Raw genomic sequence first — 26,914 nt, 5'->3', positions numbered from 1 at the left:
TCGCCTAATCCTCTAAACTAAATGTGTCACCTTCTCTGAGCAGGAATGAATAGGCCCTAGATTACCAGTGGACACTAATCGCATTTAGACTCCACGATGATAGCTTCTGTCCTGGGCTGGGCTCTCTACGGCCGGGGTGATTTAATGCATGTCTTAAGCTTTGGAGGAGCACAGCTGTCGTCATGCACCTGTTGAGCTTCTTTCTCCCTTTTCCCTTCCTCGGCTTTGTAAAGGGGAGCTCATTGTGTGAAATCATGAAAAATCGATTTGCACAAATGGGGACAAGTGGAGTAAAAACACACACCGTACGTGGTCAGGTCAACTTATTTACTTAACAATAAGTTACCAAGAGAAGTCCACTGGCCAAAAATACTGGTGCCAATTGTGCACATGAAAGTCCTTAAATTCCACCTACACAGTTCATTAGCCAAGCACATTTTATGCATGTGATAATAAGTTGTGTGACCATTATTTCTCAGCCACTTGGTGAGAGTCACATTTGAATTAGTGGCTGTATGCAGTATATAGAGCTTTGTAATCAAAGAAGAGAACGCTAATCAGTCGGTGTTTTAGTTATTGTGATTGTTATAATGAATGGCAAATACTGATGATAATGGTCCTGATTGATTATGAATATTGCTATTGTTTTCTAGTTGTATCATGTATTTCCAGAAATTCCCAAACTACACGTCTCTGTCCGTCTTATCCCCACATATACATGAGGATAAGTTTCCTTGCTCTGCATTCACCCTCTGCATCCTTTGCTCTCTTTAACAGTGCATACTTCATACAAATACAGTGTCAGGGGCACTATCTGCGGCTCGATGGACAATAAATTTCCGTCTTGACAAGCCCTGTTGCATTGTCTTATCCTCGTTTGCCATGACCCAGGCACTTCCCGCTCACTTTATGTCCCCTTGAACCGCGCAGCTGCGGAGCCGCTCATCAACGAGGCCTTGTCATCCTCCGTCGTTCAGCCTTGGCGTCTATCGCCGTCATCTCTCCGTATTGCTATCCTGCCTCTCATCTTTCTTTGGTCATCTTCTTCAGAGTGCTCTGCATTTTATGACGACTCCTAGAGTGAATCCAGTCTTTCTCAGGGACAAACCGACCACCCCTGACATGAACATGTTGCCGCCCCAACCCCTCCCCCTTCCCTTTTCCTTGAATAGATCGACACACAGATGGCCTGTGGACATTTACTGTAGTTTATGTGTGAGGGTTTGCCATGCACATTTATGTATGTGTGAATAACTTGTTTAATCCACAGTGAGACTCACCGCGTGTGGCTTTTAAAAATTGGTTCCTCATGTTTTCGGCTGTGTCTCATTGGCTGGTTGAAGAATGAATTCAAACCCCGTGACATACTTTGTTTTTAACTACATGAAACAGCTAAAATGCCATGAACTAACAATTGTTGTCCCTAATTTGCATTAATGCCAGATGGGCACTGCAGAAGTTTCTATTGCACGGCCAATAGAAACGTCAAAAAAAAGTAGTGAACACAAATTTGGTTATTAAACCCATTTTTAAGTGAACTGGAAGTGCGACAAATTATGAATTTTCATAATTGATTAAATGATCAGTGTTTCTCAAACCTCAAATGTTCTCAATGTTCTCAAATGTCTTATCTTATATTCAGTTTTAATGATTCAATAACACAGATTTTAGATCTTATTTACTCCCACATTGATAAGCGCCACAGGAGGAGGAAGAGACTGTGTGATGATGGTGAGGTGATGAGTGGGATTAGAGGTATACATGTTAATAAGGATAAGTAATATACCAAGCCACAGGAAATTCCATGATGCAATGGACTGATGCAAAGTAGACTAGTAAGCTCTTGGCAAGCAAATGATGTGCTCCCTCTTTCTAATTTAGAGAACTAGTTGACCAGTGGAATTCAGTTTATACTTAGACTTACAACCTTTAGCTTTTCAACACCACAAAATATTTTCTGGACACATCTGATGTGCCTAAAAATGCGTCACCCTTTATGATGTTCTCTCTCTTTTTTTTTTTTTATCTCCAGCAGAGATAAGTGCTGTAATTTAATGACATTTAAAATGACATTCAGCACCTCAAAGCTAGGAGTCTTTAATAATTGCCATGTTTAGCCTTGTGTGGGTTGGTTGGAATCGTCAGAAGATCGTCTCCCTCGAGGCAGAACAGAAAGGCAAGATCTGATCTTTTCCACCCAACATCACTCATAGTCTTGACAGCCCAATGAATTCCCCACACCCTTCCCAGCCAGCAGTTCAAAGCCTTACATTTGCCACCAGAGAGGGGGTGTAGTGGTGAACTTGGGGCCCATGGACAGAATTTACCCTCAAGATGTTTTCAGTTGAATGTCCTATGAAGTGGGAAGACTTTTCTTTTAAAACTTTGCTCTATGCAGGCCACTGTGGGTGTTGTATCTGGAGGAATCTCACTGAAGGTAGAGTCCCTTTGGAATTCATTAGGAAGCACATGCAGGACGATACAAAGCAATCATGTCAGGCCGGGTGAGAAGAAAGACAGAAGGTTAATATCACAATCAGAGTAATCCGATAAGACAACATTGATCATTTCCAGACAAATGTTTGCTTTAGAGGGAGAGGATTAACAGTTAATAACTTGCTTCTATGAGAACCTAAGGTCATGTTCTTAAAGAACATAAACTCTGTTTACAAGGCAGATTTTACTGTCTCTAATATGTAAAGATATGGTGGGGGAATTTGGGAGTTGGGGGGTCAAATAGGCATCAATCAGTCATGTGCGCACAAGACTCTTTTTTTTATTTTTTACGTATCTTATCAAAGCTTCCTCCCCCTTGGTTTTACTGGAACATTTCTAGGCTGGTATGATTATTTTGACATATGTAGAGCCTCTCTGTCCGTTGATTAACCTCTTACCAGAACTGGCATTTGAAGGGTAAGTGCTCCAAAAAACATTACCACAGCCATTCAATATACTGCATATTTTATTAGATAAATAATTGATCAGTCTTCCCTTGTCTCGCTAAATCATCACTGTCTTTTCAATGTGAAACATTTTTGAGTCGGACTTCCATTTGCTGTGCCAAATCGCTAACGACCCACTTTCTGCATGCATTAGCGTGCGCCACCTCACGTACAACCTTGCATAGTTTGCCGAGTTTGCTTTGTTGACAGGATATAGAAAGTTACCCGCGTGCGTCTTGGTCTGCTGTTTTTTTCTTGTATTTTTGTTGCCTCTGCACCTCCTAAACTTGTTTGAAGTATTGGCGTCATGTGATAATCAGGTAGCACACCATTGCAGTTCTGGTTGAGACCAAATTAACAACTCTATGACCCTTGTTATAGTTTGGCTTGGTCATGTAGTATTCAGTATCACCAGCTGGATAAAAATCTAATTGTAAGGCTTTGATCACAGCCATGCTGTCAGGTAACAATTACAATAAGTATATTAACATTTTGATTGAAATTGTATTTGTCTATTTTTATGTGAATCACTTTGTGTCCGTGGCATTTGTTTTTTTCTAATTCTAACCAACCACATCAGCAATGTTGCTGTAAAAGAAGTCTATTTTTACTGTGTATATTAGGGATGCTCCATTATTCAATTGGATCAGTTAATGCGATACGTCATGGTGGCGGCAGCCGCAAGCATTTAGTAAGTGGACTGAATTTGTTTGCAGAAGTGATTACATTTAGAAGGTTCCTTTGATGCATCTTGTAGCTGCTCCTCCAAGGTCAACACGATGTGTATTGTTCTTTCTAGCGCTCGTACGCTGGAGTTTGTTGTTTGTTTGCTTGGAGTGGAGTTTCTGCAATATTTCTCAATATTCAAATAGCGTTTTTGTTATGAATTGCTCGAGGAGATATGTGCTACCCTTGTAAAACACTTGAACCAACATGTTTATTTCAAGAAAATATCATCAGGCATTTATTGTTCATCCAGAGCCAGACTATGCTAATTGCCACCTTTACAATTGGTGAAGTATCTCTTAAATGCCACATTAATGAATGAACATTAATTAGAAATGCAGCTTATCTGCAACTGTAGAGGCAGAATGGTTGCTGCGGTATTTAAGTTTCAGCCACTCCCTAACAATTCAGTATAAACACAGCTAAAGACAAGGATTCATATTAGGTTTTGACAGTTAACTAACCTGTCAGATTTGTGCCTTTAAATCCAACACCGCATGTGGCTTCTCCTATTAGGGGTCGCCACATCGGATCATCTGCCTCCTTCTTGCCCTATTCCTTATGTCCTCTTCTGTTAGACCAACTGTCCTCATGTCCTCCCCAGTAGCCCTGTCTTATGTCTCCTGCTCAGCAGCTTAGCCACAGGTGTTAAGGAATTATGCTTACTTGCACACCTTTTTCCCTCCCCTCAGCTACAGTAGTACTACACTCAAATTATATTATTAGTTAGTTTTAGTCCCAGCAGGAGGGCACCATGGCTGCTTCTCCACTGAGCTTCCTTATTGTTTGCACTACCTCTCTTTGTGCCCACACAGGCCTGCAGAGGAAGAGCCCTCCAGCCAATTCAAGACTTGCCAGTGGAATTTCACTTAGACAAAGGGGGCTATTCATGGTGGCAGCATGGTGAAACGGCCCTTCTGGCAGCAGTGATAGCATTGCTCGGAGGAGTTAGTGAAACGAGGGGACTTCGCTTTGAAGCGCGTCTTCTTCCAATGACACTGAAGCACTCTACCCGAAGCCATGCTGCTCGGCCATGAGCGCCCCCACTCTTTGTTTCTGTCTCAACCCTCTGATTCTAGTGTAGGAGGATGGATGCAAGTTGGCCGCCATCACATACCATCAGCGCAGGGGCTAAATAGTTGACCTTCCATCTTAACATGTTGTTTTCAGTCATTTTTGGGCAATTTCTGAATATTCTTAAACACTTTTTGTTTCAGTCGTACGTGGCACAGGCACAATCCATTTAACTGCCTCATTGCAAATCCCCAGATTTCCTTTGTGTAAACAGTGCATGGCATTTGGCCTCATCTAACTGAGGAATTAGTCTTGTTCTTTGTCTATTCCTCTTACCCACCCATCCTACCGTCCACAGCAAATTGATTCTTTATTTTTCAGGCAGAGGGGATTTCCCCCCTCGCGTGGCAGGCATGATATGCGTAAACCATCCTTTTGTTTACTTTCCATACATAGACAAACAACATCCTTTATTTCAATATGCAATATGTCATTTTAAATCACACAATTACTCTAGCACACAACATGTTGTCATTTCAATCCTTACATTTGAAAAAGTAGTAAACTAAACAATAGGTAATTGGAATAGTTGGAAAAATCTACTTCCACATACTTCAGATGGTATTTGATCAGTTGGATGCTCCAGAACAAGCTCATAAATTGTCCCAAAGCGCACCACACAATGCACATTGAAGCCTTTTGTTCACACATTGATGATAATGTTATGTATTCAAATATGAGCCAAGCACTTGAGCACACATATCGGTCCAAGGCACTCCCCTTATTTCCTTTCATACTGCCACATATAGAAAATGTACACCACGGCCAGGTGGAACTGTGCAGACGTAAAGAGCTTCCTCCCTCTCCTGCCATTTAAAAAAAACCTTTACAGTTTGGCTTGTCTTTCTCTCTCTCTCTCGCTCTCTCTCTCTGTCTCACTCGCATAGATTTCCGTTTGTGGATATGCTCTCATTAATTCTCCGTCCTCCCTGTCATCATCTGTTTCTCTGTTAGCCTCTCCCCATCCCACTTGTCTTTGTTGTTGTGTGCCAAGCAGCTGTCTGTTGTGGCCAGCGTGCCCACTGATGCATGTGGGCAGTATTGTCTGTGTAGAATTCTTATCACTGGCAGAACATAAAGAATTGTAGCAGGGTCACATTCCATAGAGAGCATAAAGGACAAATCTGTAGAAACGTACAAACTTACAAAAAGATGACATTTCACTTTTGCAGTGTCTTTTATTTATTTCTTGACGGTCTGAAAGTGAAGGATAAAGCAACAGCCCATTCATACCAACTAGGAAAACAGGATGACAAGTGATGCACTGTCTTTAACACACCTGTCATGGGTTAGTAAACATCAAAGTTAGACTCCAGTGGTAGTAGAAGTCTATAAGGTGTTTGCGATATCAGTGTGATGAATTTTCTAGTTTCAGTGTTAACATTAGAACCAGTATTGCTTGCTGTTAGAGGGAGTTTCTGTAACTATATTTGCATGGCCATGACAGAGGGCCACAGATAAATGTTTGGCTTTCATGTGTGTCTGTGAGGTAAACAAGCCGAGGCTCCTGAGGACAGAGCTATATTTTCATGGACGGGGGGGCTGGAGCGAGAAGAAAAACACAAAACACGGACAGTGAGGAGAATGAAGATTAGAACAAGATAAGGTGACATGTAAAACGCAAAAAGACAAATAATGACCGGTGAAGTATGGCGTGAACAAAACAAGGTCTTCAAAGTAAGTATCGGACGAGAGGGAGGGGAGGAGAGGAAAGTTCAGGATGAAGAAAGTCAACAGAGGAGACACACAAAGAAACGGAGAGGAAGAAAAGCAGCACGAGGACGGAGGGCAGAGGGGATTTACAGTGGGAGGATGGGTGGCTGTCCTTGCTGCCCTTTGTACTGTATGGCCCTGTTTGTTTTCTATATGCTATTTCCCTCCCTTTTCTTTCCTTCTCCCACCCCCCCGTCTCAGCTGCTCACCCACACTAACAATCTCCCTTTTTTATTTCTTCCAGGGTGGAGACGGGGCCTACCACACAACACAGGAGGCCTGGGGAAATCATTAACCTCAAACAAGCACATACAATGTGACTGGTAGGTAATGTTCTGCCCGTCTGCCCATGTACTTAGTACATTATGTTTATTATGTGTGCGTACGTAGCACAGCCTCAGTGAGTTGTTGCTGTTTGTATAATGATTCATTATCTTTATCTCTGTCTTCATTCTCTCATTGTGCCGCATGATCCGTCACGTGTGTGCAGCACGCTCATCAAGCTACTAATATGAATTAGTAATTAGTGTCTTACATTACATTTTGCTATCTTTTAACTTCTGTGTATTTGCTAAACTATCTGGCATCAGTGTTGTTCTCAGTCCAGCTGCTCACCGTCTTAATTAAAGGACCTTATATCATGTAACACATGTTTGTGTTAACAGCAAATTTGAGCTCGGTGTGAAGTGCGCGTGCGTTGGTGACCTCAATTAGTCGCCTGTCGGACGTGACGCTGATGTTTTCATGTTTGTTTGTTTTTTTTGTTTTTTCACCCTCCTCCTTAAGGCTCATTGCAGCCGCGTGTAAACAAGGTCAAGCAGGAAAAGCAGAGGGACTGTGAAGCAGAGTTCAGACACTAGGAATAATAACGAGTGTGGGTTTTTGATTTTATCAGCGTCACTTATTGGAGAGGTGATGGCGGGGCTCTTAAAAATAAAAGACACTGCAATTATTTCACCTGTCATTTATCTCAGTCTGCTCAGTGGCCCTGCACATCGGAGCTGAATAACAAAGTGCATTTAGTGCGTTCAAGTTTCCATCAACACTGCTTGACGTGATTGGAGTTCCTGAGGGAACGTGTAGATTTACAGTATGTTCCACGTCAGACCCACTGAAGGTAAGACGCAGGTGAAAGCCTTGTGGAGTAGAGCTATGACAACACATTGGTGGCGTAGTTGCTTATTCTAGTGCAGATGTAGCCGCATACCGAGTCAACCTTATAGCTAGGAACACAGGAAATTGAATTGGAGAAGCCATATGTCAAACTTGACCTCAAAGAAAACAACTCAAGATTCTCAATCAAGATTTTGTTTCTCAGCCTCTCCTCTCCTCTCCTCTCCTCTCCTCTCCTCTCCTCTCCTCTCCTCACTATGCACAGCTGGAGAGACTGGGGAAGTACATAATTGAGGTTTAATCCTGCTTTAAGTCCCTGCAGCATTAGGGACACAGCAGAGGTAGATAATGCACAGCAGCTCGGACGGAGTGAGATGGAGTATAACCGCGAGAGATATTTGGACAGATGTTTGCGAGAAAGGCTTTAATGGTACAGAGCTTGTTGTTTTGTTGACGGAATGGGACTGGTGTCAGACACAGGGAGTGGGAATTGGACCCAGGTGATATTAAAGTGATCCTTTGTAACTGCTGATGTCACCACATCTGGTAAAGCCAGTATAATAGAGAACTGATGTGTCTCTCCATCAATCCACATGTCTCTGTCCCTATTCCTCCTTTGAAAAATGAGGTGTCATTTTCATTCTGCGTCTGGTGCCATGTATGTGCACTGACTGCACCATCCGCCATGCAGAACAATACGTGAAGTGAATGGATTTGAACTGCAGTTTTCTGATGGTGTGACAGCGCTCACCTGCTTTCTGAAATTCACTGTGCTTTAATGGGTGTTGTGCACAGTTCACGTTCCCAGTGGCCACAGCTGACTGACTTATTGTAGTTATTTTCTCAATTCTTCTCGTACTTATTATTCTCTCCCGGTTTGACAGCTGTAATTCTTGGCCGTTTGACAGATTTTCCATTGCGTTCGTAGTCAGACTGGAAATCAGGACCATAGGAACAAATCCCAGTGGGCCCATACATGCATGAGTGGGCTGATGTTCAGTTTTTGCCTGTGTCATTACCAGTCCTCACGTTTGTGTTTTTGTGTGTCATTTGGGACGTGAATTAGAGCGCGCTGAATCAAGGACACCACAAATTAATTTTTATTGCTGTGGCAAAAGCCCTCACAGACTTTTACAAACTAAACTTGACTAACCAAACACTTTGAAGGCTGTCTAACCCTGAACGTCTTAATATAGACTCACTTGCTTTACAGCGTTAAGACCCCTTCAATGCTGTACTTTTCAAAATGCCATATTTACACTGGCTCGCTTTGCCAGTAGATATTTTAATGGATGTAGTTCTCTAGTCCTGAAATGCAAGACAACCTCCTCCTCTATTTCCAGGGTGGTAAAGAAATTAGATTCAGGAGCTGCTAAATACTGTAATCGTGAAAGGTAAAACCAGTGCTCACTTAACTTAACCTACAGAATCTTTAGCAGCTGCAAGAGAGAATGCAACTCGATGCTTTCTGTCGGGGATGAGAGCATCTTCAGTGTCATGCAGGACAGCGAGAAGCATGATGATTCATGGTGCTTGAAAAAGCTGTGAAACGCGCACCCCGTGTCGCTGGCCCGTGGTGTTGACCATTCCAGCCTCTTCCAAGGTTCCCACAGGTCAGAAGATGACCAGAACGTGTGCGATTTCTCCAGAGACGGTGGAGAGCTTTCATCGGCAGGGAGGGAAAACTGTAGGAGGCAGCTGGATATTTTAGAAGGTGTGTTTATCACGATAGGAAGTGAGTCTTTCAACACAGGAATGGTGGCTGGTGCAGACACTAGGCTAAACTCTTCAGGTTAAGGGGTTTATATGCACGTATTTGTGTGTGCACAGAGGATGCTGTGTGTAAATGTACAGTTATGCGAGTGTGTGGATATGTGTTTGTTAGTGCCCTTGTGTATATTTAGGTAGGAGCCAGGTAGGGTGTTAGGTGAGGAGGTGTGATCAGTCCCTCTTCAGTGGGCTACAGGCAAGCATTCCTAACACCTCATAAATCTCACCTGGTGCTACAAGACCACTGCTGACACAGCTGCTGCAGCGCACGCTCACACACACACACACAGGTACACACATGTACACATTGTGTAGTGCACACATTTTTAGTGGGTGCATGCTATATGTCGCCATGTGTCTATAGTGTACTTAATTGCAAACACACTGTAAAAAAAAGAGCCCGTGAGGCAGTCGTGTCAATGGCAGGAGTGAAGTGGGAAAAATAAGGTGATGTATAATCCGTCTGTCAACAGTTCCTGTTGGTACAAAAGGCCTCTTATTGAAAATAATTTCTACGTGAACAAACTGAAATACCATGTTTTTTTTCCCCCCCAGCCTGTTTTTCAGCGCATTACACTCACGCCTTTGACATACAGAAGATCAAAGTGATGTTGGAAGCTCTGTGGATAAACAAAGAGCAACTATTTATATAAATCTGCCACACAGGGGCCCCGAGTTAGCCTAATCCCTCTCTGGAATATCTTTTGTCGTAATCCAATGCCTTTTCATTGTTCACCATTTATCAATTTGCCAATAGTGGCTTTCTTTTCCAAGTATGAAGTTTTGAAGTAATGCTGCTGAGTCTATTAACTCAGTCTTAAGCTAATCAGTTGTTTTATGTTTATGTTTTATTTTTTCCTACCATTTTGCTGCTGGGAAATGACGCCTAGTATCTTTGTGTTTTCTCTCTTTCCCCTCCTGAAATGACTTAAGTAGCTCTTCAAATAATAAAGTGCATTACTGGTATCACTGGAAACGGCAATCATGTGCATGGGTCACTTGTTTCGTTATCTGTGCTGATGTGTAGGACGTGCACTCGGTGAACTGCTGTGTACAAAGGATCGCAGTATAGCCAGTGCCCATTATATATTCTCTCACCTTATGTACTTTAGTGCTGTAAGGCTTCACAGGTGGCTTCATACACGTGTCCACGTATACACCCTGTGGACTCCCATGACCTGATGTGGCTTTTGTGCCTCATGCATGCATGTCGTGATTACAGTGGTTTGTTTTTTTGTTCACAGAGTTTCTTCAGAAGACAAACTGTGGTTGCACTTTGACTTAAGAAGCAGTTAACATTTGTCCAGGTGTTCTGTAAACACTTGTTAACACAATTCTGTTACATCAGACGATTTTCTTGCGTGTGCTTGTTTTTCCTCGGAAACACATCACACAGAGCACTTGTTCTGCTTGTTTGTTTTTTTAGATAAAAGAACGTTAGTGATGACAGATGTGCCTACTCTGCTACCACTCACAGGCTTGACTTGAATTTGTACAGAGCGCGGTTCGGTGGAATTTGTTTTTGGAGAAGCATGGCAGGTAGCTCCACTTGAGATAAAATCTGCCCGTGTGAGACATCACACAGATACAGTCAGGCATTCGTCCAGCTTGCCTCTGACAGAGAGGATGTTCATTAACCAAAGTGGACTCGACTTGCCTTCCTATATGTCACCCACGTATGTTTCTGCAGGTGTCTCATGTGCGCTTTCTTGAGGTGACCCCATCATTTCAGGGTTTGAAATTAGCTCTCACTTCCCTCGCTTGTCACGCTCACGCACCACAGAAATGTTTAGCGGACAGCACAGTGTGTTACTGCCACTCTTGTTGCAGTCATTTTTATTTTATTTTTTTTCACAGACCTGTGCAGAACACACACATGCCTGTGAAGGTTTGCACAGCAACGACAGGCAAAAGCCACAAAGTCAGTGGCACATTTGCATAAAAAAATAATTTGGATAAACATATTACCAATGTCAAAGGCATCCCCTGTCATACATGTGCGCTATTATAGCCAATATTCACGATTCAAATAGTTTTAGTTTAGATTTATATAGTTTATTGTCATATGTACTGTAAGAAAACACGTTTCTCAAAGAAATAGACCAATAGTTAAACTAAATAAATAGTTGAAGTAATAAATTAACACACAATAAGGGCAGTGTACCTGGAAATGCAATAGACATCTGTTACAGTATATACATTGAATGATAAGTATAGCTGTGCATGTTGTGCAAACTGTGCAAATCGAAGTAGATGTGCCAAAGAAACTTAATGAATATATAAAGATGGTATTTATGAGCAGAATATCAGGCTTTGACACACATACTCTCTGTATACACATGGCTTAAAATACATCATAAAATGATGCTAAATTTAGCAATGGCACAAAGACTCAAACTCGTACTCGCGTGGGTTAGTGGGCACACACACCCGAGAAACCTACATAAACACAGGCATGCAGCGGGGGGAGGGGGGGGGGTGCATAGCCAATGCTACTGCCAACAGCATTGGCTCAGTGGCTCTGTGTTTAAACTGTCTGACCTCCAGCCTGTAACACACAGAGAGAGAGAGAGATTCAGGCGTACACAGAGGATCTGGACTTCAACATCCTCCGTGCTCTCCAGTGTCATAGCATTATCAGCTGGACTAACTAGCTCATTGATCATTGATCACCCCCACCACTCAGGTCCTGTTTGTGAGCTACTCAGAGGGGGACATAGTTTCCTGGCAAATAAGAGCGAGTGTGGGCAGTGATAGACTGTGTTCTGTGTGGCTGCTCTGCGCCCTCACAGCGACTGATGTGAGCAACGTTTACGCTTAACGAGAGATCGAATATATTAGCACAAAAAAAAACCACAGCGCTGACCACCACACTTCACTGCTGCTGCTGTTTTGTGAGTGACTGTGGTTATTTGCAGCTGTCATACACAAGTGAGGCCCTATTTTGTGGTGGTAGAAGACCAAACTCATTCATTTTGGCTGTGGTATGTGGCATTTTGATATGTATTTAGAGATGTCAGCTCTCCCACCCCCATGCCTTCTTTATAGTTGCTTTTTTGGGATCTTACTGCCTTCTATTCCTAGACTTTTATCCTAGAGCATTAATGGGCTGTTATGTCAACCACTAGCAGTGGTGTACAGTATAAAACAAATACATGTATAGAAACTATAGGTTCCACAGGGATGGGCTTTTCAAGCAAAAATGATATTTGTATAAACAACAGGATTATCAGTGGAATATTTGAATAATTTTTTAGTGCTTGAATTAGTTTAAGTGCTCATGTCAGGCTTTTAAAGGACTATCTTTAAATTATGTTTCTATATTGGATGTAATTCTATCAGAGGGAAATTCTCCTCTCCAAGAAAACAAACAACCCACTGCAGCACATGGGAGCTAATGAAAGAAATGCATGTCGAGTCAAGAGGAACAGCTAACGAGATGCATTCAAAGACTCTGGTAAATGAAATCATTCCTGCGGCGTCCACAGCATGTTGAGTTTTGAGGAGATGCATTCAAGAAACCCTGCAAATGTCATCACGCCAGCATATAACACTCATAACTAAATGCTTGCTGCTGCTAGCTTGAGGTAATAGATGCACCACATGTTAGGTAGTTACTTGTGTAGAGACTTTTTTGTGTAGTTGATGCGATCATTAATTTAACATTTTCAGTTATGTACAGTATCTTGTCACATTAACGGATCAATCGTCCATGCCCGTCAGCAGTTCCACACCTTCCTGTCATGTCTGCAACTGCTGCTGAAATCAGTACAGAAACAACAGCAACATGCAGGAGTTTTGCACTATTTCTTTCAGTATTAAAGATGAGGATTTACTAGATTTGACAACAATGCAACAATCTCCAGTCTGTGGCACTCACAACAAGAGGCATAAATATGTAAATATTCTGTCAAATGTGATCATTTCCATGTAGATAGTTTTCTTCTGCAGCTTTAGCCACCATACTCAAACAGGAGTGAACAGTGCTTTTGTTGGGGGCTATTTTTAGCTATGTGATCTAGTGAGTACTTCCACCAACAGGATGCTGTTTATTTTCTTTGTAATGAAGAGACATTTCCCCCTGTGTAACAGATGGGCCAAATTAATGTATACGTATTCATTTCTGTAGAACTTTTTACCTCTGTGGTGCAGATGTATAAGGTATATATTTGAATTCAAGCATTCAGGTCTCTGCTGCATTTCTCATCAGGATACGTTTACACTCTGCCAGACTCCTTGCTAATAATTTATCCTGCTGTAATTATTGTTTTGTTTTAAATTGGGGTCAGAAACTCAGGTTGTCATCAGAGACGTCACTCCTTCAGCACATGCACAACAGATAATGAACTAGAACAAATAAGCTCTCTTCCTCTCCGCACTCCTGCCGCGGGGGTGTCAAGTGTAATGACTTGTCTATATCCCCTCCCTGCTTATCGTCTCACTTGCCCACCGCCATCGCTCTCACTTCACAGACAGAAGTGACGCAGTGGCGCTGCTCAGCGAGAGTGGCTGCTTTTAAGGGGCACCAGACTTGGAGAGGGACCAAAAAAGCGTCTGTCTGCATTGTGTGTGTGTGTGTGTGTGTGTGTGTGCACACTTCCTCTACATTTCACAGTTCCGTAGTATGACAGCATGTAAATATTCACACACTGTACCTTATCCCAAAATGGGGAACACACTGAGGAACAAGTATTGAATTTAAAAGCATTTTAGGTCAATAAAAGTCCACTTCCCATCAGACCAGGGAGCGGATCATTTTTTCCAGTCTTGTCAACATCAGTTTGTTTTTCTCTCACCTCGTGTTTCATCTGCGCTCAACATTTGCTGACGACATTGGAGCCTATACGGGCTGAGTCTTTGCTGCTCGCACGGCTACATAAGAGCACAATTGGCACCCTGGCCGTTGTCCCATCAATCAACTTGTAAATGTCATTTGAAGGATGTGGGACGTGGCAGCTCCAGGACAAAAGCATGTTGAGAGGACTTTTTATCTGGCACAGTGGGATACAGTGGGAAGTAGAACTTTGCTCTCGGGCCTGGGCCAGTTTATACAAGTTAGAGTCTGGTTTCTTGAAGTAGCAGTTTGGGGCCTGGTTTAATTGGCAGATCTGTGACTCGTCAGTCCCCACATATTTGTGTGCAAACTTGGGTAATAACCAGGGATGAGCTGATACGATACTCCAATTCAAAAAGTCCTGTATCACATGCTTTACTATGCGCAGACTGTAAAAATGTATATAAAAACCACAGTCACATGGTGTCTGTTTATTTCTTCATTGTGGGAGAAGAATATTTGATACACAGCTGGAGAGTTATGTTTTTGAAACGGCTTGAAATATCTAGCCCACACGTGTTGTTAACAGCTTCATAGTTTAAAGGTCTATAGGGACTGTTATCAGACTGATATCATTACATACTCTAGTTTGTGATATCAGTATAGGACTCAAAAGTGGTGTCGTGGCATCCATGTTTATTGAAGAAAAAAAAGTTATTTAAAATTGTTTGTCTAGTGGTAGATCATTTTCCAAATAAACGAAATTAAAGTGGATATGATACTTGAAATGTAATCTAGAACAAAGTAAGTAAATTGTATCCGTACTGTTATTGCGTACTGTCATGCTGTGTAGCCAAACAATCATCGGTCTAAAAATAACTGTCTCTGTCTCATTCATCCTCATGATTCCAAATTTCGGGACTGACTTTTGGAGAATATTAAAGAAATGTGTGGAGAAAGATATGTAATCGGGTATTATGTAACAGAATTGAAAGACGGGGCGAGACAAGTGACCTTGAATCTCTTAAATCGAGCTGGGGATATTGTGACTCAGCGCTGTGTGTTTTTCATTTCGGGGGCTTACTGGTTGAGCACAAGTTTGGTTTGCAGTAGCAGCAAATGTCGGTTTCTATTAGGGTTTATAAAAGTATCTTCTATTTACTTTCGCTCCGATTTTTTTTGTCATTCTCACTTGTTTTGCGACGGCTTTGGTCTCCAGCACTTTACAGTCTTAACACAGACACATGTATACAAACCGCACATAATCTAACCACCTAATGATGTGGATTATTGGAGCCCACCCACAAGCATGAGCCTGCACCACTGTCTTTTGTTTGATTAGATAATTACCACCATTATGCACAAACACGCATCCACATCTACCCCACCCCCCGAGAGAATTGTGTTGTGCAGTGAGCTCCACTTAGCTATAGGGTTTTGCCCCACCCCTCTTTTCCTCTCTTCCTCTTCTTCCTCTCTTCCTCCTCTTCTCTTTATTCCTGGCCTCAGCCTTGTGAGATATAGAAATAAAAATGTCTAAAGAGTAAAAAGTCCAGAGTCATGTTAAATTTATCAGTCTATGACATGCTACTCTAAAATATTTGTGTTTTTTTTTCTTCATTGATTTGTGACATAATGCATTTTATAGTGAGGGAGAAACATGAAAACCTAAGGTTTTGGATGTTGTTGATGTTTGATTCATCCTGTATTTAGGCTTGGACATGGTTGAACCTTGACTTAGAAATAATTGAAACCAAACTTATCGCAGACATGAACACATGAACTTTCACTGGAGTGATAAGAGCAAGAATCGGCTTGACCACAATCGGGACAGGGTTTAGGACATGACTTCACTTTTGTCCATCTGTCAGGGAAGGAGGTTGTGTTTTGTGCGCGTCTTTGTCTTGACTGTAACATAAAGGGGTGCAGGTTATGACCCAGGGACAAAATGATTAGGCTTCGGTGGTGAATTGGATTTAGATTTGTGATAGGGGAGTTTACTGACACTGTGGGAAACTCAGCGGCCTTGGCTGAGTGCTTTCTCTAGTTATATCTTGGTTTTTCCTTTAAACTTTTAATGTTTCCCCATTAATCTGCCCCCTCTTCTTCCCTGCACTACTCTCTCCTTCGTCTCCCCCTCCGCAGTGCTGCAGACGGACTGAACCATGTTTCCTCTCGCTTAATTGATAATCGATGAAGGCCCTGTCTCCCGGCGTTCTGCAGTGCTACCTCATATATGATCCCTGTATGCACTTACTCTCACTACCGCTGCAGCAGTTACTGCTCGGAAAGGCTGGGCATTACCTGGCAGTGGGGGTTGGAGTTCTGCTCTGTGCATTATAGCCTTAAACTTTAACCTATATAACGCTGTGCTAAAAAAGATAACAAGCAACCTTAGCTAACGGCAGCTTCTCAGACTCCATAGGGAGCCATATTATTACAGCCAAGCCTGTCACTGCCAAGAAATCCATTTAATACCGTTTTTTAATCCTTTATGTCTGATTTCCTTCAGGAGAGTCCATTTATTTTACATATGCTTCGTTGTTGTTGGATTTCACCCCGAGGTTTAATGGCGCTGTAGGGTTGTCGCTCAGAAAGGCAGAGCTTGAATTCCCCCCTATGTGCCGCTATGGCGTTGTTTTTACTCATCATGTCGGACTGCGGTCTCAAATGTCTTTAATTTAATTTCAGCTAAGCAGATTGAGTTGGAGCACGTCCCCAGACCGCATTGTTTCTAATGTTAGCAGAAGATCTCTTTCACTATGACTTGCTCTCTCTTTCTCTGGCTTTTGACTGACATTCAATCTCACATCCACACTCATACGTCTGTGGCCAAGTGGTGTGTCAATGGAAAGCTCTTATAGGTGGTCTGAGAATTGGCTAAGTGTGTGGTTTTAAAGGACGCGGCTCTTGAAAAAGCCACAGGATTGGAAAAACTGCTTCGACCCATAGGAATGAAATCGGGCATTTTATATCTTGCTCATTAGTTTTGCAGGAGCTATACATCATTGGTAACTTTCCATAGCGTCTCTATAGGGCTTTACTGAGAGCCTATCAGTGAGATAGTAGTAGATAAAAACACTTTGTTTGTGTGAGCAATGTGTTTTGACACAGCCAGTCACTAGTGGCAACTGTCCTCTGCACACAGCCCAGGCCTGACATTTGTGTTCAAAGTGTTCATAAAGTCGGTGTGTGTGTAGTCGCATAACCAAAAAGGCAAACCTCTAATTGCTCAGTCAAAAAGGCCAGTAACTTGTGCCAGGAACCTCGGTAAGCATCTCAGTGTGGGTGTGTCGGGGGTATGTACTGCTCTCAGCCAATCGGCGTGCAGCTGTTTCAGGAAGCTGTGGTTTGAACACGTGGTGTGGTGGCAACAAGGGAACTGAAAGGATATCTTACTGAGAAAAGAAGGAGCAGTTAAGTGCCAGAGTGAGAGTGCAGCCTCTGCTGTTCTGTTCTTTTATTCACAGATACAATCAAATGTGGCGCTTAGTTTTCCACACGTTTGAATAAATTAGGTGGAAGTGCAAGGACCCAAAAAAAAAACAAACTCACAGATTCACACGACGACGGATAAAATGAGAGAGAAAAGACGAGTGCGCGTTTTGGCGCCGAACGAACGAACCTTTCACAAAAGAACTACAATTAGATTAGTGTGGGAGGTTAGACATTGTCCGGCGTGTATATGATTTATAGGTCACAGGATTGAATTTCTGTGAAATCTCAGCAAAAGAATGAATGACATAATGCCCTTTTCCTTCAGGGGGGAAACGAACACCGCGGTGCAACTCCTCTGAAAATAACACCTTATTTTGGGAAAAAAAAGTGCTGCTAAATCCATGGACTAATTGACATGAGCTACATTATGACAATTTTCCCCTTTGATTATTCCCTATGCCTGCTCTTCCATTCTTCATTAGTAATGTTTTACTGTCTTTACTTTTTTAATGTCTTTGCTGTTTGTGTGTACCTGCCAGTTTTATTGGTACGGCATTAATCATCAGAGACATCTCCTCCTTGTAATGAGGTGTTTAATTTGTTTCAGAGTCATGTGGGTAAAGAAGAAAAGTGAGATGAAAAGGCTGAAAGAGTAGAGCGGGCACCATTCCCAGCAGCAAGGGGAGAAAGAAAGAAAAAAAAAAGGCTTTTTATTAAATCAGATCCTCAGTTTGTGCTCTGTGTGCAGACACAGAGCCTGGTTCTCCCTCGAGAAGAACACTGCCTGGCATTTCCTACTCTGGGATGGCCCTGGCCAGATTAGAGGAAATTGATTTAATGGCTTTAGTTTAATGGCTCAAAGCGCTACGTCCAGCTTGGATCTTTTGTGCTTTCTGTTATTTATTATTTACCTGTTTATTTTTTTCTACCAAGACCAGGCTGAGAAAATAATTTGCTTTGCAGCAGGTAGTGTGTGCACAGGAATGGGTGTCAGTTGGAGCCCGTGTGGACGCTTCAGTGAGTTGTTGCTGTTCGGGATAGTGTAGCAGGCGGTTGTTTTTGGTTTAATAAAGAGACAGAACTGGGATCGATAAGCAGTGGTAAAACAACACCTTCAGTCTCGGGCCCAACAGGGCATTTAATTAGCTGGAGCCAGTAGACACAAGTTGCGGTGGATATTTCTGTGTTTCTTTGCCGTCAGTGCTGCTTAACTGCATCAATACAGATGTACAAACTTTAACATGTTTCGGTGTAACGCGGCGTGGCAGCACAAGAATCAGTGACTTAAGAGAACGGTGCTTACGCTGTTCTGTCGTAGTTCCGGCAAGGTCAGCCACAATAAACACCCTCACCTTTCACATGGGAAAGGGTCAACACCCCGAGTGACCCCACTGTCTTTGAAGAAAAACCTCAAAAAAACAGGTCGGAAAATCTTCCACCAGCGGCTAGATTCAAACCACGTGCTACTTGAGACTTATTGATATTTTTCTTCCAAAAGAAGGGAGTCCTGTACGTGAATGCAGCGCTTTGTTCCGCTCGTCAGTGTAAATAAAGTTTGGGGGAAAAAGCGGCGCGTCCTATGGCATGGTATTGTTCTTTTTCATTTCCCAGCATCCGAAGAACAAAGGTTGTTTTGTCGAGCCAGCAGATCGTGCTGTTTTCAATGTTTCAAATGAAGAGATAAACAATCATCTGGCAGAGAACACCTAGCCTAACTCGCCCCTCATGCGTCTAAGTAGTTGCACATGTACCGAGAGGCTACAGGAAGGATGGACTGCACTACATACCTACAACATGTGAGGACAGTATATATGGAGCGTTCAGCCTTTATGGGATCCTCTCTCGGCAGGGCGACAGTCAGTCTGTTAACAAAGTCAAAGGTGTCACAAGGACAAAAGACAAACATATGGACAAGTATGGACGGGCTAGTAAAAAACACTGCATTGATAACAAATGCAGTTGTTTATGCAGCCACAGCTTACAGTATTATATATTGCCGTCAGCTGTTTGTTGTTCAAAACCACATATGAAGATTGCTTTATTGGTAGATGTTTATTTTTCGACATAATGGCTCGAAATTAAATTGGAATCGACTACATTTTGATGTTTGACTATATACAGAATTTTCTCCATGTTCTGGGCAGGTGGTTTACATCTTGCACATGCTTGTTGATAATAATTCACTATGCTCGCATGCATATACTGTATAAACAAGTTCATATGTACTGAGAAACATGTGCAAATGAACCACCCCGTGGGCTGAAAATCTGGATTTTCCACGGTTGTTTTTGCTCGGCTTAATTTTCAGAGATCCTGCCGGATGTCGCAAACAAAAAAAACCAACAGAAAAACATGGGAAGTGCAGCCGCTAACGCATGTCTCCACTGTGATAAACAGCTGGTGAGCAATAATACAAAACAAAAATACATGGGCCCCAAGTCGCTGTTCAGTGACAGATGTTCACACAAACATGAATTTCCTCGGATGGCCCCCATTATTGTGCCATTTTATGAAGCAAAAACACAACACTTGGTATGCGCTCATTCTCCAAAACAGCATGTTTGACAGTTAATAAAAAGATAACCCTGGGGTTTTTTTTTTGGCTAATGAGGAAGGCAATCACGTAGCCACATACAGAGTGTGATTAACTCCAGTGCACGGAGGTCGGTCAAGGGACACATGCACGCTCGCACACCACGTGTTCCCTTCCCCGGTGCAGAGGGACCGTTAACGCGGGGAAAGCAGGACGGCTCCAGTCCTCCTATGTGGTCCCCTCTTGTCCCATGTTTTTTTTTTTAATGTTTCCCATCTGACATCATGCATGGGGAGTTTGTTTGCGACAGATGAGGGGGATGCAGTGTGCGGTATCTAGATGATCCATTCAGAGTCGTGTGTTGAGGCGCGGAGCGGCCTTGAGGGCCGGGATTATGAGTCACCACATGTGAATCCTTCCCTTGTATTCTGGGCTTTATGGTGCCGGAATGGATAATAAAAAAAAAAACTTGTAGCATAGGTGATCCATTTTTGTGTTGACGTCCTAAACTCTGCACAACCTTGAAATAACTCATTTCACACCTTGATTTTTTTCCACAGGGATATTAATGTTTTTAATTTGGTGCATATACATAATGGACTGATTATCACCCAAATACAATTCTTTGTTGAACGGATTAGAGGATGTTTTCCGGATCTTCATAGATGTGTATTAGCCGAACACGTTCAGATGTGGTTTGGTTTATCGGTGGTATAAAGTCACAGCTCGCTGACTTTCCGGTCCAATCACTTAATTCTAGTAATGGCTCATGGTTCAACGCTCACCCAGTCGCGGCACCGCGAGGGCACTGGCATCATTATATCAGCTTCACAAATAATGCATGCACGTTCAAACACTCAGTAAATAACATCCCCATAGGGGTGCTGCAGTCAAAGCACCGGCTGAAACTTCAATGAGATCAAAGACCACACGTTTGGTTTACAGTCCAATTATTCCCGAAAAGATAAACTCACTCTTAAAAACTTTCCGCATGCCCTAAAAATAAGTGTATAGTTAGCAACACAGCTATTGCCAGTTGTGTACTGGATTATAATCTGAAAATGAGACCATGTATTCATTCATATCACTGTAGTCCTGCACATTTTTGGAGTCGTCCAAAGGTTTTTAAAAAAGAAAGTTCTACTAGGTGATGTGGTGATTTTATTGTGACATTTTCCTAATCCCCACTGGAATAAATGTCAGCAGCATAATGTTTAAAAAATGACACATGGCTGCCAATGAAATATCTTGTCAACTAAAAGTGATGGCATGTGTAACTCTTAGGATTTGTCTTATTAAGATCATTTCTAATAGGAAGGAAGGCTGACACATATGTTTAACACGTTTGCTGCCAACAAATGTCTTTGATTGACATTTAATTATACACAGCAACCTTATTCCACTTGGCACAGACAACAGAATCTAAATATAACTAATAAAACAAACTTTTGTCCCGTGATTCTTGGAGACTAAATATTGACTTGGCACTTCTTTTAAAACGACTGACATGTTTGCGCACTCTTCCAGGATTTCGGCTGCGAGTCGCGAGAATGCGCTTGGTGCTCAGCGTGCGTTTGATTTGACGGTGTAAGATTGCCAACAGATTGAAATAAAACATCCTGTATGGATTTTACACCTTGATGTGGTGTAGTAAATATTTTCCGAGGTGTTTCTGTTGCGGATTAAATCTCAGGACTGGTGTTGACCTGTTGCCATCTCATCTTGCTGCTCATCCCATCACATTTCCACCTTATACCCTGTCTCACCAACATCAAGTGGTGAGCCTAATGCCTCAGTACATCTCACACACAGGCACCCACCAACACCACCACACCTCTGCACAGAGCTGAGAATTCAATCCGGAGCTCAGGGCGCCACGTGACTCGGTTTGTTTGTGCTTGCCATGTCGGCAGGAAAAGCTTCTGTAAAAAGAAAAATGAACAGTTTCAAGTTGTCAAGAGTTCACTGGGCACTCGAAGTCCACGCTTGATCTCCACACAAGTGGAATTATTGTCTGTGTGTTCGCTCCATATTCTCCGCTTTGCTTTGAGCACTTTTTCATGGCAGTGATCCACTCCCTTTGTCTCTGAGGATATTTTGTCATCTGGTAAACTGCTCTCCAATTTGTTTGTCGCTGACTGTGTTGACATCAGCGAACCACCGTCTTCACTTTTTATGACTGCTGTCCGCAAAGAGTTGAACTTAGACATTTATATGTAGACGTGCATGTATCTACTGCACGTCTATGGATTTGAAAACAAACAGGCTCCCTGCCAAAAGAGTCATTTTGATTCCAACCATTGCCACTGGAGCTCTGTTGTGTTCGGATGAGTCTAAAACCGGTTTGGAAAGCCTTAAACATGAAATATATGAGTCGTCACTGCACATTATTGGCCCATTTCTCTTCCAGCTACTTGACATTACACTTGTGGAGATTGTGTCCTTGCACTGTGGATGCAAGATAGAAGTTTGGAGGTTTATGGAAAGGGAAAGTATTTTTATTGTCATTATACAAGTGAAGTGTAGGTCAGATGCAGGGTTGATGCTGTGAGGAAACCAGAGAGCTTCAAGGAAACCCGCGCAGACGCGAGGAAAACACAACTCCACACAGAAAGGTCCCAATCCGAATCCAGCACATTCATGCTGTGAGGCAACTGTGCCCACCACTACCAGCACTAACCACTAATCCGCCATGCCGCCTCTGGGGATTTATTCTGGAGGATTTACTAAGAGGATAGTGAGATGTTGGGGAGTTTAAATATCTTAGAGTTCACAAGGTGGTTGGAAATGGACCATGGAGGTCATCAGTGTGATTTAAGTGCTACTGGCTTGAGTCAGGTCTTTCACGGCAAAGCAGGAGCTGAGCCTGAAGGCAACGTTTTCAGTTTAGTGCCTACAATAATGTTCCAGCTCTCAAAATGTCTCAAAATGACAGGTGAGAGATTTACAGGTTTAGACGGTGATGGAAAGAAATGAGTGTCCTGCACAGGGTGGCATGACTTGAGGTGAAGTGAGGGGATGATTGATTGAGTAAAGCCACAGCTCTTTGGTGCTGAAAGACACTTCCTACTGAACTGAGACAGAGCCAGAGGATAGTTGAGTGTTCTTCTTTCCCATCTGGCCACCAGGGAATACCTCAGGATTTGCCTGGAAGAGCTGGAGAAAGTTGTTGTAGATGAGGACGTCAGGGCTGCTTTGCATTTAAAAAAAATATAAATGATAACTGTAAAAATGATAAAAAACAAGTCAGCAACGCTGATCGTAAAATGCATCGTCACAGTCTAATAAACAGAATATTAATGGACACTTTCGTCTGCACGGATGAATGTTTCCTTAAAGATGGAAGGAAGTTGTATGAACTTGTGCACAATCACGAGACTGCAGTGGAGTAAATGAAATGATTTCTGCACATTCAGGGGACAGCGTTGACATATTTAGGGCTGATTTGTTCGACGTGGTCGCCCTTGTCATTCTGTGAAATCCGATAAGCACCAGATCACTAAATAGAGGGTGTGTCATGTCCTCGAGCAACTGTTTCTGTGTATCCTGTTTCAATTTCTCACCATAAGGGAGGAGGAACGGTAACGTGAAACAAAAAAAGTAATTTAAGACGCACTGTTAAAAGAAAAGTAGGAGGAAAACGCTTGTATCCACCCTGGATTTACCTGAGTTTTATTCATGAAGTGTAATCATGGCACAAAAAGAAGGAAAACAAAGAAGCAGGTTGAAGCAACTGGAAGATAGAAAGCTACCAGCAGGAAAAAGCCTGCCAGTCAATTACATTATGAATGGCTCTGCACCGACCAGTAGATCTCACCGATATGAGCTCTGCTGGCATGTTAACATTAATCGACCTCCCATTAGTCTAATGATAGGTCACATTAGCTCCAGGCAGCTGGCACAGGCCTGTTAGTTGTGATAAGGCTGCTGAAGCAGCTTGTGTTTGTGTGCAGTTGTTAGAGGAGGCCTGTGGTTGCGGCATAATGCTCTCTTTTAGTGTCTTCAGCTCACAGTTGCAGGGGCAGTGCAGTCTTGGAACAACAGGCATCAGAGTGCTACAGTGTGGGCAAGACTGTGTGGCGTAGCTCAGTGATCACAGTGAAAACAAAAGGCGAGGAATGCTTATTTTTTATACGATTTAAAATAAAAAAAACAACACGTTTTGAGAGCTATTTATGCATTTGCACAAAAAGATTGACACTCAACACACATTTGACATACTTAACCTTTGATTCAAATGTGGTTTTTGTATAAGCACAATTCAGGATGAGCAACGCAGTTCTTCAGGGGCTTCATGAGCGAGTTCATAAGTGCTGTCGTGTCTCTGCTTCCTCACACATCCTGTACACACTCACAACACACATGAGATGACTGTGTTATTGACTGGATGACTCAGAGAATCTCACTGTTCCTGGTCTTGCACAGCAGTAAGAGATGTTTATCGAGAAGTCTCGAAATGACACCGAGTCCTCCCATGTCTCCTCCTCCTCCTCCACTCACAATCTCTACGCTTCAGCTTTGCCCCCTCTATCTCCTCTGTTAGTGTTCTTTTACATGATGGCAGCAAACATGTTTGGGAATGAATTAGTGTTTTTTCCTTTTTTCCTATGTTCAAAAGTTGATTCTATGTCGCTAGATAGACGATAGAGTCACTTATTTTTTGGCTTTATCTTGAAACAACACGTACAAGAGGCCATGAAGGAACATCTCCAAAGCTTTATGTAAACATGTGTATCTTATATGGAGTAAAGAACTTGAGATATTGAACTACTAATGAACCTGGAACCCTCAACCCTCGAGGTGAACAATTATTTACACCTGTTAATTGAAACTGATATGGTCCTGGGATGGAGTAACAGCTTCCCCTATTGTGCGTATATGGGTTTGCACCTGCATGCACCCACATACAGTAAATCAGACGAACAGTCAACCGTTCGGGCGCTCCGTCTCTGTCCTTTTCTGTTTCTCTCCACCAGCCGTCCTCCCTTCACCCTTCCTTACATCACTGTCTCCTTTGTTTCTACCTTCTACCTCTTTGGTTTCTAGGCATTTGGTGAGAACACACACGGGTCAATGGGCCAAATAGAGACAGTGCTGAATAGCAGTTTTCTACAAGGGGGAAAAAATAAATGACGAATGTCCCGGCAGATGCACTTGTTTGGCAGCCTTAAACAGCCTACAGCACAATGGTGAACTAATGTGCACTGAAACCCTCTGACCTTTCTTTTTTTTTTATGCATTCATACATTGTGTGTGTGTGTGTGTCCCAGCGCCTGCACATTCTTATGCATAATGACAAGAATGCTTGAAAATATGCTTGTGTACGTTGCAAAGTGTGAAGAAGCCTCCCGTCCAACGGCTGCTCTGGATCCGGTCAAACAGGACAGTCCTGCTGTAGTTCTTTCTCATTGTTTTCCCTCATCAAGCAGGACATGTGGATGTAGCGCCTCTCCGTCATGTGGGGTATAAACTGCCTTATTGGAAGTTTTGTCATACAATTACGCTTCCTATATCTCCGGACAGCGTTCATCTTTTACATCACTGCACCTTTTGCTTTATGCATTCGCTTGCTTTCATGTTGTTGTGTCGGTAGTCTCTCTGGTTTTGTGGGTTCAGATGGGAAAATGTGTCACAAGCTGTTGTGAACTGTGTGTACAATTGTACAGAGCTTGTTTCATTGTTAGGAAGTAGACAGCGTTATTTCTCTTTAACTCAAACGTTACATAATATTTTAACTTCAATAATATAAAGATAGTGATAATCAAAATTACACATGCTTGTCACGCACAGTCGCATGTAATGTGTATGGTGCAATTGCCTTGAGTTTGACTATATGTTTTATGACTTTACTATTTCATAATAATAATGAAAAGGGAAAAAAAGGCCTTGGTGGACCATTGACTGCAGATGTTTTGCACACAGAGCTGGAATCACACCTGCACACGTGAGTCCACGTGACTGTCTGAGGTGGACTTACAGACTTTCAAGAGACCAGAACCAATATAGACGACTGTCAACGACGCATTACATTCTTTGTTTCTTCCCTTTGACCTAGATGTTGGTTTACAGCTTTACATGAATAAGCTATCATCACATTCATCTGCATATATAGTGCATTTGTATAATGCAGTGTGGCACCCTTGCTTCTGCGTTGTATGTGCTCAGAGGTGTTTTCTTTTGTTTACTATGCAATTATTTTTTTTCCCTAAGAAAACCGTGGCGGAACATTTTAACATCTTTAAACAAGCCTGCAAGGGAACTTTAATTCACTTTGCCGCCGACAAATGCAGCAGCACATAATCTAAATGCACACACACAACGCTAACGTTCACATAAATTGTGATGTGAACATGGAGCGATCACGCGAACACAAGCGCGGCTCAAGCTCCAGATACCTTGCCATAAACAGTAGCTCCGACACATAGTTTTATGGAGTCTACCCGATCATTACGCAGATTCCAGTCCACCAAAGCAGAAACACAAAGCGGAGGTGACGCTGATGGACTGCTGACAGTCTGCCCGCCCTCTGTGTTTCCTCCTCCCATGTCGGAGGATGGAGTGTGGCTGGATTTCTTCAACTGTTGCCACATGTCATTTATTTCATTTCATCATTAGAAGCATATGGCTGCACACTTAATTGGTGGTGTACGAATGAGTAGTGTTAAGGTGTTCCTGTAATACTGTAGTTAAACAAGTGAGAGTGAGGCCTGGATTCTGTCTGACACTTTTTAAATCAGTACATAAACCTCAGTGTTTGGTTATACAGTAGAACCAGATGGAATAATATATAAGGGCTTTATTTTTGAATAAGGAATTAACTTAACTCATGAA

The 26,914-nt window shown here is 42.5% G+C and overlaps 1 protein-coding gene across 2 annotated transcripts in view; it reads left to right on the top strand.

Moving 5' to 3' along the window:
* LOC122759109 (thyroid hormone receptor alpha-B) overlaps positions 1-26,914 on the top strand; it is a 100,270-nt gene that overhangs the window by 34,188 nt on the left and 39,168 nt on the right. For both annotated transcript variants that reach the window (XM_044013667.1, XM_044013668.1), the window contains exon 3: positions 6,700-6,778. The gene's annotated coding sequence lies outside the window, so the exon portion shown is untranslated. The remainder of the gene's footprint in view (positions 1-6,699; positions 6,779-26,914) is intronic.

Source organism: Solea senegalensis, linkage group LG18, assembly GCF_019176455.1.
Source record: "Solea senegalensis isolate Sse05_10M linkage group LG18, IFAPA_SoseM_1, whole genome shotgun sequence".
NCBI classification, from domain to species: Eukaryota; Metazoa; Chordata; class Actinopteri; order Pleuronectiformes; family Soleidae; genus Solea; species Solea senegalensis.
Note: the sequence above shows the minus strand (reverse complement) of the source record. Positions and strands in the feature narration are given on the sequence as shown.